Source organism: Mirounga angustirostris, unplaced genomic scaffold (assembly GCF_029215605.1).
Source record: "Mirounga angustirostris isolate CCGP_5_RB_7025 unplaced genomic scaffold, mMirAng1.0.hap1 SCAF_7, whole genome shotgun sequence".
Taxonomy (NCBI): domain Eukaryota; kingdom Metazoa; phylum Chordata; class Mammalia; order Carnivora; family Phocidae; genus Mirounga; species Mirounga angustirostris.
The window spans coordinates 88,865,903-88,878,346 of NW_026991715.1; the positions used below are offsets into that span (position 1 = coordinate 88,865,903).

Below are 12,444 nucleotides of genomic sequence, written 5' to 3' on the forward strand. Positions count from 1 at the left end.
GATTTATTTCACCTAACATGATACCTTCTAGATCCTATCCATGTTGTTGCAAATGGCAAGATCTCATTCTTTTTTATGGCTGAGTAATATTCGTGTGTGTGTGTGTGTGTGTACACACCATATCTTTATTCAGTCATCTGTCAGTGGGTGCTGGGGTTGCTTCCATATCTTGGCTGTTGTATATAGTGTTATAATAAACATGGGGGTGCATATACCTTTTCAAATTAGTGTTTTTGTATTCTTTGGATAAATACCTAGTAGTGAAATTACTGGATCATGTGGTATTATTATTTTTAATTTTTTAAGGAACCTCCATACTGTTTTGCACAATGGTGGCACCAGTTTGCATTCCCACCAACAGATGCATGGGGTTTCTTTCTCCACATCCTCACCAGCACTTGTCGTTTCTTGTCTTTTTGATTCTCGCCATTCTGTAGAGTGGATAATTTCTAAAGCTCATTCTTAATTAAAATTCCATTTATTTAAAAATTTAATCAGTGAGCTCTACCCTATAATAGTCTTGGAGCTTTAATAAGTTATTGTCTAGACATTTGCTTGGCATTAATTATGTAGTACCTGTAATACATTGTGGACTGTATTCTTATTTATCAGTTCCTTGTCACTTACCACATTACATCTTACCCTTGAAATTTGAGATGTTGAGCTATAAAGAAGCATAATACAATGGAAAGAAAACTAGTCTAGGAGTTGAAAGATTTTTTTTCTGTTATAGTTCTCATATATGTTAGTCAGTAGCCTAGAGGCTTTGGGTAAGTCACTTAATTTCTCTGTGAGATACACATTTGTTAAGAAGAGTTACTTAAAGCGTTCATAACTAGAAGTATCTTTAAAATCTAAGGTGTCAGTGGTTAACTTTGAGATATTTTTGAGATGGCAATATGAATTTTGTGGCATATCTCATTTGGAACTGTTGCCTTATTTATTTATTTTTGACTCATTTTTTCCTGCAGCAGTGTTCACCACCTGGTTTGAATTTGGATGTAATTATTAGTGAGCGATAGTAATTAAAATTCTTATAAACTACTAGTAGTTATTTAACACAGAAAAACCATTAGTGGTTATTTGGAGTAGGATTTAAAAAATGATTAAAAGTGCTGCATTTTAAATTTAGTATGCAACAGCTTATGTAAGTAAGTGTTTTGAACAGCTTATAGACAAAGCCATTTTTGCAGGTAAGTGAAGGTTTATTTATGCATACCTCTTAAAATTGAAAGCTGTTTAGGTAGTAGGTGAGAAACTGACACACATTCTAAGCTTTCCCTTTCCTTTTTGTCTATGGTAGGAGATGAAATGGAGCAATTGTAAAGTCTCCCTTTTATGTCCTCAAACTTTGTGGTTCTCTTGCTCAAAAGGAAGGACAAAATAGAAATCATAGCATCCTACTTAGAGGAATTGATGTGTAGTTCTGTTCATAGAGTTAGATTAGTCCTATAGCAGTAAGGTAATTGTCTGGGTCCAGAAAAGACACTATGTTAACTAGGAAACAGGCTAAATTTGGACTAAATTTGGTGAGATCAGCTGTCTCTGTAATTGGATCTTTTTGAGGGAACTTGGAGGAAATCAAATATTTAAACTTGCAAAACTGAAGAGAAGTATCCCATGCCCAAAGGATTATCTACATCTACCACTAGAACCTTTCTTCTGACCAGTTTTATACACTATATTATAAAGAGGATGATGCAGAAATAAGGTATTGGGGGAGGGGATGGGAGAGAGGGGCAGAGGCAGTTAACCTGTGAGCTGAGGCACCCAGTTTTCACTTTAGTTTATCTTACTTGTTTGTTTTCTGCTCTGGGATACTAAGGTAAAGGATTGTCCGATTCATGTGGTGCTAATTTCAATAATGATTATAGATCACCATAGTTTGTAAGAAAGTAAATAAAATTTATTAGGGCAGGGGGAGTGGGAGAATGGAGTGTAGATGATAGGATGCTATAGAGAATCTTGTGGGGAGGGATACAGCCATTACGGAAGATGATCGTCTCCACTTTATAGGAGAGGAACTGAAACAGAGCAGTTTGGTAACATACCAAGGTCTCACAGTGAGCAGCAGAACAGGGATGCAAAACCCTGGCGGTTGGTTCCGGAGTCTGTGTTCCTGACTACTACAGTATAGGCAGTCAAGGAATATTGTAAATGGTATTTCTAAACACATAGATGAAAACGGAAGGAATTTGTGATTTTTAAGTATATGTATTTTCTAATAATATTTACCTTTCTGATTTGAATCATGATTTTTTTTCCCCCCGTTTTAGAGTTTTTGTATTGCTCTGAGGAGAGCACAGATATTCTTCGGAACCATATTCTCTTAATTTCAGGGAAAGATTTTTTCCTTTCGATAATAAGAATTAATCCTTCTAACCTTTCTGATCTAAGAAACATCCTCTTTTAGTTGATAAAGGAACTTGTCAGAAGAAAACTTGTCTTTAATTTTTGTACATTTTGGGATGAGAATTTGACTTTTATATCTGATTTTTAGATGGTTACCTCTGTTATAAAGAGAAAAGTTTTAGGATTAAAGTTGAGCATTGCTTTATTAGTTCAGTCAGGCAGACATAATGAAATACCACAGTCTGAGTGGCTTAAACAACAGAAATTTATCCCTCCTAGTTCTAGAGGCTGAGAAGTCCCAAGATCAAGGTGCCTGCTGGTAAGATTCCTGGTGAGGGCTCTCATCCTGGCTTGCGGGGGCTGCTTTCTCACTGTGTGCTTATGTGGTCTTTCCTGGGTGCCTTTGTGAGTGCAGAGAGTGTGCCATGTCTCTTCCTCTTCATATAAGGGCATGAGCCCTATTGGATTAGGTCCCCAACCTTATGACCTCATTTTACCTTTATCACCTCCTCACAGGCCCTGTCTCCAAATACAGTCACATTGAGTGTTATGCCTTCAACATGAATTTTGGTGAGACAAAGTTTAGTTCATAGCAGTTGCCATTTTGAGTAATGAAAAGTATTCAACTAGCAGTCCTAGACTTGTAGTGTGTCCTTCTGCCACTTGGTGGTACTGCAGTACTGTTTGGTGGTGGTAGGGGTGGGACGTACCATCTATGTTAAATTTGAGTTTAAAACCAGATTGGGATATTACCACAAACTTCTCTGAAAAAAACAATGTTCCTTTTAATTTTCACTTGTATTAACCTATAAGGAGGAGTTCTGTCCTAATTTTTTTAGCTGCCATTAGTTAGACTTAGGCTGATGCCTTCAACACTTTTTCTTGGACTTTTAAGTTATGCAGTTCTGTCATGGGTGCTTACCCTTCTTTTCAGTTGCTAATGGCATATTAATTTGGTTTATTATAGTTATGTTACTGTTATTATTTCATTACATGTGGCTGTCCAGGAGTGTTTTGTTATAGCAGAAGCTGACCCATCTTTTAAGGGCTGTGTATGTGGGCTGAACTGAAAGAAGCAGTGGCAGCCTTCTCAGGGACAAGGTATGAATAATTGTCAATAGAAAGCTTAGTGCCGTCTTCCTTAGTAGTTGCCAATCCTTGACCTCTCGGTTCACCTTTCTTAATTGGGTTCTGATTACTTTTATTCAGTGAAGTAGATTTAGGACAAAGATGTGAAAAATGTTTTCTAGATATTCTTAAAAGGATGCGTTAGGATAACCTCAGTATATTTTTATTGTTAGTGGTGGTGAAACATCAGTTGTTGCACAAGCAAATGATACTTGGCAGTTCACTTGTTTCAGGATTTATTTTGGTGTTTTTACTTAGCAAAACAATATATTTTATTGTAATGAAATTGACATTATGCATTTAATCCTGTGTATTGTGATTTAATTTTGATAGAATTCCTACAGAGGAACTGTTGGTAGATCTAGTCTACCTCTTCCTATAAGTTTATAAAAGGACATTAGATAGTAGGTAGAGGATTTCATTATCTGCCTGTGCTGGTGCTTTTTGAATAGCACATTTTTAAATCTTACTTAGGGATTTTTATCTGATACCATTTGAGAAGTGAATGCTTTTTTATGTGCCAGGAAAATTAAGTATTATAATACAGAAATGAATTTGATCCACAGGAGATGGTATTAAAATTTTTGTCTTTGGTATCTTTATGTGTAAGTGAGCTACTAAACACTTTTCCCAGTAAGTATGATGAGAGTGGATTCCTAACTTTAGAGGCAAATCAATTATTATCACTTCTAGAATTGAGAGATTATATCTTTTACTTTATTATACTTGTTATAAGTTTGGTTGTACAGGGTTTGAAGCTGCCTGTGTTCAGCGCTGATGGCTCTTTTTATTTTGCCTCCTATTGTACCACTTCCTCCCATATGATTCCAGCTATAGCCATTCCCATCTCTCTAAATGGAATGCCTTTTTCTTCTTACCTGGCAAACTCCTATTCATCTTTGAAGTCCCAGCTCAGGTGTATCCAACGGAATAGGATGCTGTCCATGACACCTTCTCCAGATAACCACCCCATTTCACAACTCACACCTCACCTTAACCCAGAGCTTAGTTATGTATTCCCATAGTACCCACTACCTCTTGGCATGTATGTCCTATTACAATTATTTTCTTTAGACTGAGCTCCTTAAAGAGCAGTGCTTGCTCTATTAATTTCTGAAGCCCATGCATAGGATGGTAGCTGTTAACTTACTAAGCACACAGTACGTATTTGAATGCACTAAAGGTATTAATATTGAGATAATTTCAAGTAGTATAGAGCAAAATAACACAAAGAATAGATTCGCCTGCTAATATTTTGCCATATTTGGTTTATTATGTTTGCTATATATGTGCATATGGTTTTTATTTTATTTTTTAAAGACTTATTTATTTGAGAGAGAGAGCCCAGTGAACACAAGTGGGGGTGGCGGGAGAGGGGCAGAGGGAGAGGGAGAAACAGACTCCCCTCTGAGCAGGGAGCCTGATGCAGGGGTTGATCCCAGGACCCCGAGATCATGACCTGAGCCGAAGGCAGACACTTAAACAACTGAGCCACCCACGTGCCCCAGTTTTTTATTTTTTAAAAACGATTTATTTATTTTAGAGAGAGCACAGGAGCGGGGGGGAGGGAGGGGCAGAGAGAGAGAGAGAGAATCCTAAGCAGACTCCCTGCTGAGCATGGAGCCTGATGCAGGACTCAATCTCATGACCCTGAGATCATGATCTGAGCTGAAATAGTCAAACGCTTAACTGACTGAGCTACCCAGGCTCCCCTAAAGATTTATTTATATATTTTAGAGAGAAATAGCGTGCATGTGCGTGTGTGTGTATAAGCACATGGTGGGGAGAAGCAGAGGGAGAGTCTAGACTCCAAGCTGAGTGTGAAACCTCACACGGGGTTCGATCTCATGACTGTGAGATCACAACCTGAACCAAAACCAAGAGTCACACGCTTAACCGACTATACCACCCAGATATCCCTTGGTTTTTATTATTATTGCTGAATAATTTAGGAGTAAATTGCAGACATCCTGCACCTTAATCCCGAAATACTTCTGCATATAAGTTTTAAGAACTAGGAAGTTCTCTTATGTAATCTCAGTGTAATTGTCAAATTCAGGAATTTAACATCGGGAGGTGTTGTTATCTAATGGGCATTTAATGTTCACATTTCCTAATTGCCCCACTATGGTCCTTTTCAGCAGTTTCAATCCCCTTCCCCAGACAGGATTCTCTTCCAGGCTCAGACATTGTGTTTGCATTTAATTATTACATATCTTCAGTCTCCTTTAATTTGAAAAAGTTCCTCAGTTGTCTTCAATACTTTTTTTTTTTTTTTAAGATTTTACTGATTTATTTGACAGAGACATAGCGAGAGAGCGAGCACAAGGGGGAGCACCAAGCAGGGGAGAGGGAAAAGCAGGCTCCCTACTGAGCAAGGAGCCTGACAATGGGACTCAATCCTTAGCTGACTGAGCCACCTAAGCGCCCCTCAATACTTACTTTATTAAGCATGTATGTAGTTAGATACTATTTGTAACACAAAGTTAACAGGTTTTGCTCACAAGGAACTTAGATATACTATTTACTTTCAGCATAGTTTCTCACATACAGACTTACATGACTAGGTGTGTATACTTATTTCTGATTATAAATACTATTCAAGGAAGGAAGCTAATCAGAACAGTTTAATAATTTTTATGTATGTATATATCTGAAACTACTATCCAGATCAAGATATAGAATATTGCCAACACCTCAGAAGATTCTTTCCTGCCCCTTCTCAGTCGATACACAGTTTTCTCACACCTCCTGGAGGGAAACACTACTTTGCCTTTTATCACCATTGATTAGTTTTGCTTGTTCTTGAGCTACATATTAAAAGGATTTTGCGTTACTTTGTGTGTTTGGATCGATATAAGTCTGTGAGATTCCTTTATATTGTTGCATATATCAGTAGTTGGGTTTTTTTTTTTGCTCTTTAGTATTCCAGTGTACAGATAGATACAGTGCTTTATCTCTTATGCATTGGATTGTATCCATCTTTTGGCTATTATTATTTTTTTCAAGACTTTATTTATTTGAGAGAGAGAGTGAGCATGCAAGCACAGAGGGAGAGGGAGAAGCAGACTCCCTGCTGAGCAGAGAGCCTGGTGTGGGGCTCAGTCCCAGGACCCAATAATGACCCGAGCCAAAGGCAGATGCTTAACTGACTGAGCCATTCAGGCACCCCACTTTTGGCTATTATTAATAAAACTGTTGTAAATATTCTTGTCTGTCTTTGTTGAGGTCATTATTAAGCTTTTATTTCTCTAGGTGTGACTTGGTCATAAAGAAGATGCAAACCTATTGCCAGTAGTTTTCTGGGTGGTTGTACCAATTTACATTCCTACCACCTATATATGAGAGTTCTGGTTATCCAGGCCTACATGAGAAATTCAACAATTTTATTCCATGTTTATGGATTGGAAGAATTAATATTGTTAAAATGTCAATACTAGGGGTGCCTGGGTGGTTCAGTCGTAAGTGTCTGCCTTTAGCCCAGGTCATGATCCCAGAGTCCTGGGATCAAGCACCACGTCGGGCTCCCTGCTCAGTAGGAAGCCTACTTCTCCCTCTCCCACTCCCCCTGCTTGTGTTCCCTCTCTTGCTGTATCTGTCTCTGTCAAGTAAATAAATAAAATCTTAAAAAAAAAAAAAAGTCAATACTAGTAAAAGCCTTCTATAAATTCTGTTCAATCCGTATCAAGATTCAATGGCATTTTTTTTATAGAAGCAGGAAAAAACAGTCCTAAAATTTGTTCAGAACCATAAAAGACCCAAATAGCCAAAGCAATCCTGAGAAGAACAAAGTGGGAGGCATCACACTTCTGGTTTCAAGCTGTACTTATAAGGCTTTAGTCATCAAAACAGCATGGTACTGACCTAAAAACAAAAAAATGGATCAGTGGAACAGAATTGAGAGCCCAGAGATAAACCCAAGCGTATACGGTCAACTAATGTTTCATAAGGGAGTCAAGAAAACACAAGGGAGGAAAGATGGTCTCTTCCGTAAAGGGTGCTGACAAAATTAGACATCGACAAAAGAATGAAACTAGACCCCTGTCTTAATACCACTCATAAAAATTAACTCAAAGTGGATGAAAGAATTAAATGTAAGACCTAAAACCATGAAGCTTCTGGAAGGAGATATAGGAAAAGAGCTCATGGACATAGGTTTTAGCAATGCTTTTTTAATGTGATCCCTAAAGCATGAGCAACAAAATAAAAAACAAGTGGGACACGGGGCACCTGGATGGCTCAGATGGTTAAGCGTCTGCCTCCTGGGATCGAGCCCCAAGTTGGGCTCCTGGCTCAGCGGAGAGCCTGCTTCTCCCTCCCTCCCTGCTCATGCTCTCTCTCTCTCTCTCTGTATCTCTGTGTCTGAAATGAGTAAATAAAATCTTTAAAAAAAAAAAAAAGTGGGACTACATCAAACTGAAAAGCTACAGCAAAAGAAAGCATCAATAAAGTAAAGAGACACGGGCGCCTGGGTGGCTCAGTTGGTTAAGCGACTGCCTTCGGCTCAGGTCATGATCCTGGAGTCCCGGGATCGAGTCCCGCATCGGGCTCCCTGCTCGGCAGGGAGTCTGCTTCTCCCTCTGACCCTCCTCCCTCTCATGCTCTCTGTCTCTCATTCTCTCTGTCTCAAATAAATAAATAAAATCTTTAAAAAAAAAAAATAAAGAGACAGCCTATAGGATGGAAAAAAATATTTGCAAACTATTTTGGGGGTTAATAGCCAAAATATATAAAGAACTCCTAGAACACAATAGCAAAAAACCCCCTAATAATCCAATTAAAAATGGGCAAAAGACCTGAATAGACATTTTCCCAAGGGAGATACACAAATAACCAACAGGTAGATGAAAAGATATTCAGTAACACTAGTCATTAGGGAAATTGCAAATCAAAACCGCAATGAGAGAAAAAAAAAACCATGATGAGATATCACCTCACACCTGTTAGAATGGCCTGATTATCAAAAAGATAAATGACAAATGTAAGGATGTGGAGAAAAGAGAACTGTTTTGTACTGGTGGTGAGATTGTAAACTGGTGTAACCACTATGGAAAACAGTATGGAGGTTTCTCAAAAAAATAGAACTACCATATGATCCAGGAATTTCACTTCTGGGAATATATTCAAAAGAGACTAATACTCTAATTTGAAAAGATACTGTAGCCATGGTCATAGCATTATTTACAGTAGCTAAGAAATGGAAACAACCTAAGTGTCCATTGACAGTTGATAAAGAAGTTGTGGGGTGTATATATTCATACACACCTGCACACAAAATGGATATTATTCAGCCATTATCAGGGAAATCCTGCCATTTGTGCAACATGTATGGACCATGAGGGCATTATGCTAAGTGAAATAAGTCAGAGAAAGATAAATGTTGTATGATCTCAGTTATATGTGGAATCTAAAAAGAAAAAACAAAAAACCAGTCTCAGAAAAAGAGATCACATTTGTTGTGCCCAGAAGTGGGGATGGGGGCTAGGGAGAATTGGAGGAACGTGGTCAAAAGGTGCAAACTTCCCATTATAGCTTGGTAATAGGGGTGTAATATACAGCATGATGACTATAGGTAACCACTGCTGTATGATATATATGAAAGTTGTTGAGAGAGTAGATCTTAAGTGTTCTCATCACAAGGAAAAAAAAATCCCTTTGCCTTTTCTTTTTACTCTATATGAGGCAAGGGTTGCTAACTAAACTTAAGGTGGTAATTTCACAATATATGTAAGTCAGAGCATTATGCTGTACACTTTAAGCTTATACAGTGATATTTGTCAATTATATATCAGTAAAAGTACAGAAAATCTTATGGTCGTTTTACAGTATATACAAATATCAAATCATTGTGTTGTACTGAAACTAATATAAGAATGTTATCTGTTAATTATATCTCAATTAAAAATTTAGCCCTTCTGATGGGAATGTAATGCTTTATCATTGTATTTTTCATTTGTTTTTTCTTGAAGTTTAAGGATTTTAAGCACATTGTCATGTTCTTATTGGCCATTTGAATGTTTTCTTGATTAAGTACCCACTTACATGTTACCCATTTTTAAAAAGTTGGGTTACTTGTCTAATTGATAGGACTTTCCAATATATTCTGGATTGTATTGTGAATGTCTTGTGGTTTATGTCTTCCCTTTGATGAAGAGAAGCAGTTTCCTGTTTAGGTATCCCAGTCCTTTTTTTTTTTTTTTTTTGGTGCCCCAGTCTTAATTGTTATAAATCTAATATCCATTAAGGTTGATTTATAATCAAAAATGCTTTTAAGCTCTATCTCAAGCAGTAGAGTAGACCTTTGTTTTAAGTAAAAGGAAAACTAAAGCATCTGGATTTTGCTTTCATGCAAACATCAGATAGCATATATGCATTGCAAAATAAATCCACATGATGGTTTTAATTACATTGTCTTGTGTATATAAATGTTAAGATTTGGGGAGGTATGAAACCTCTGTCACTGAGCTTCAGAATGTTGTTCTGGAAAAGATACATAGTTTTGCTGTGTTTGAATGTCACTGACCACCTTTAATAGACTGTTTCTCTGTATACCTACAATACCTGATGTAGATATAAAGAAACATAGGACAAGAGAACTTCCTTTTTTTCAATACCACATATGTACTTAGATACCCAGTCTGACATTTCCAGAAGTAGGAAATACAAATAATGTTTCTCATTTTCTGTATACCACAGAACATTTTTTAAGTGAGTATATTCACCTAGTTTTTATTTTTTTAAGATTTTATTTATTTATTTGACAGAGAGAGACAGTGAGAGACGGAATACAAGCAGGGGGAGTGGGAGAGGGAGAAGCAGGCTTCCTGCTGGGCTCTATCCCAGGACTCTGGGATCATGACCTGAGCTGAAGGCAGATGCTTAACGACTGAGCCACCCAGGCACCCTTCACCTAGTTTTTAAATTTTTTCATTTTTTAATGAAGAATAGGAGGTTTAGCATACTTAGGGGCTTACTGAAAGGGTGACAGAAATGAGTTGGGTGTCATGGAGGAGCTTAAATTGGGAGTCCTAAACTACACATGTCTGGGAGAAGGATAGCTGTGCCTTTTTTGAGGAATGTAGAAAGAGGTACATGAACTGACAGAGAGGGAAGAGACAATGAGTAGAAATAGCTCCTTCATACCTGTACCTTGTAAGAGATTCAGGCCTGTCCATGTGTTTTAACATCTTCTGTCCCACTGGTTGGTTAAGAGATGCTGAAACCAGAGGAAAGGGGAGGAACTGGGGATGTGTAAAAGATCCACAGTGGGTTCTAGCCACTGAGAATTCAAAGCCTTTTTGATTGGTGGGGGTGAAGTTGGGAAGGCCTTTGTCAGAGTAATACAAATGTTATTTGAAGGAGAACTTTAAGGCCAGAAGAGACCAGTGGTTTTTTACTTTATACAGAAGCCCAGTGTGTTAATCAGAATAAATGTGGTTTCTCTGGTTGAGGGAAGAGGTGAAGGTTAGATGTAACATCAGTTCCTGAGATATATGTTCTCCTAGTTCCTCCTCTTCCAGCCCTTGAGGCACTGCTGAGGGAAGGCAGTTTAGAACCACGAGTCTATTTCACTGGTTTTCAGTTTTTTTGCATTCACCTCCCCACCCCCAGACCCCCACACATGGGGTTGTAGCTGTACTTTTGGAATCTGTCCATTTAAATGTTAGGATTAATCACAATTCAGTTTTCATTTTTGAAAAATAGTTTTGTTTTTTTTTTAAATTTTATTAGAGAGCAAGAGAGAGAGGGTACGAGCAGGGTGGGGAGGGGCAGCGGGAGAAGGAGAAGTAGACTCCCCACTGAGCAGGGAGCCCAGTGCAGGACTCTGTGCCAGGACTCTGGGATCATGATCTGGGCCAACGGCAGATGTTTAACCGACTGAGGCACCTAGCCCAAAAAATAGTTTTATATGTGTAAGGCAATTTTTAGTCTGTAGCTTGGCGTACCTGTAGATTTGTAGATGCTGTGATTAAAATCCATATGTGGTCCCAGTATGTACTTTCCACAGACTGGGAACTGCTGCTGTATTCTAACATTTTAAGAGTTCCAGACTCAATTATAATGTGTTTGTGTTTGGGGGTGGGGGGTGGCATTCCTAACACCAACAAGCAATTGTCAGATACTGGTTGGGTGTCCTACAGTTCAGCTCAGTTCTGACTCTGTCTACCTGGAAATGGCATCAGATTCTACAGGTTAAGGGCTCAGTCCTACAAGACTGCCCTTTACTTCAGATAACACTTGCAAGTCCAGGTTGTTGTCTGTGCTTCTGACCTATTGGAGGTTCCAAAGACCCCCTCCTTGGGTTTAATTTGCTAGAGTGGCTTTCAGAACTGAGAGAAACATTTTACTTACTTGATCACCAGTGTATTTAAAAGGATATATAACTCGGGGCGCCTGGGTGGCTCAGTTGGTTGAGCGACTGCCTTCGGCTCAGGTCATGATCCTGGAGTCCCGGGATCGAGTCCCGCATTGGGCTCCCTGCTCAGTGGGGAGTCTGCTTCTCCCTCTGACCTTCCTTCCTCTCATGCTCTCTGTCTCTCATTCTCTCTCTCTCAAATAAATAAATAAAATCTTTAAAAAAAAAAAGGATATATAACTCAAGAACACCCAGATGGAAGAGCTACAGAGGGCAGGATATGGGGAAAGGGTGCACTTCTATGTTGTCTCCTAGTGTACCATTCTTTCCAAATCTCCACGTTCACCAACCTGGAAGTCATGTCCCCCCACTTCCTTGGGTTTTTATGGAGGCTTCCTTATGCAGGCAGGGTTGATTTAATCATTGGCTGTTGACCATTGAGCTCAGTCTCCAGCCTTTCGTCCCCTTCATGGAGGTTGGAGGTGGGGTAGGGGTTGAGGGTAGACTGAGAGTTCTAATCCTCTGATCCCTTGGTTGGTTGTCCTGGCAATCAGCCCCCCATCTTTAGGTGGGATCCAAAAGTCACCTTAGTAACATGGACAAAAGGT

At 38.7% G+C, this 12,444-nt stretch overlaps 1 protein-coding gene across 6 annotated transcripts in view; it reads left to right on the top strand.

Annotated features, from left to right (window-relative positions):
- Nucleotides 1-12,444, top strand: part of DCP2 (decapping mRNA 2) — a 93,617-nt gene that overhangs the window by 62,717 nt on the left and 18,456 nt on the right. The window lies entirely within an intron of this gene.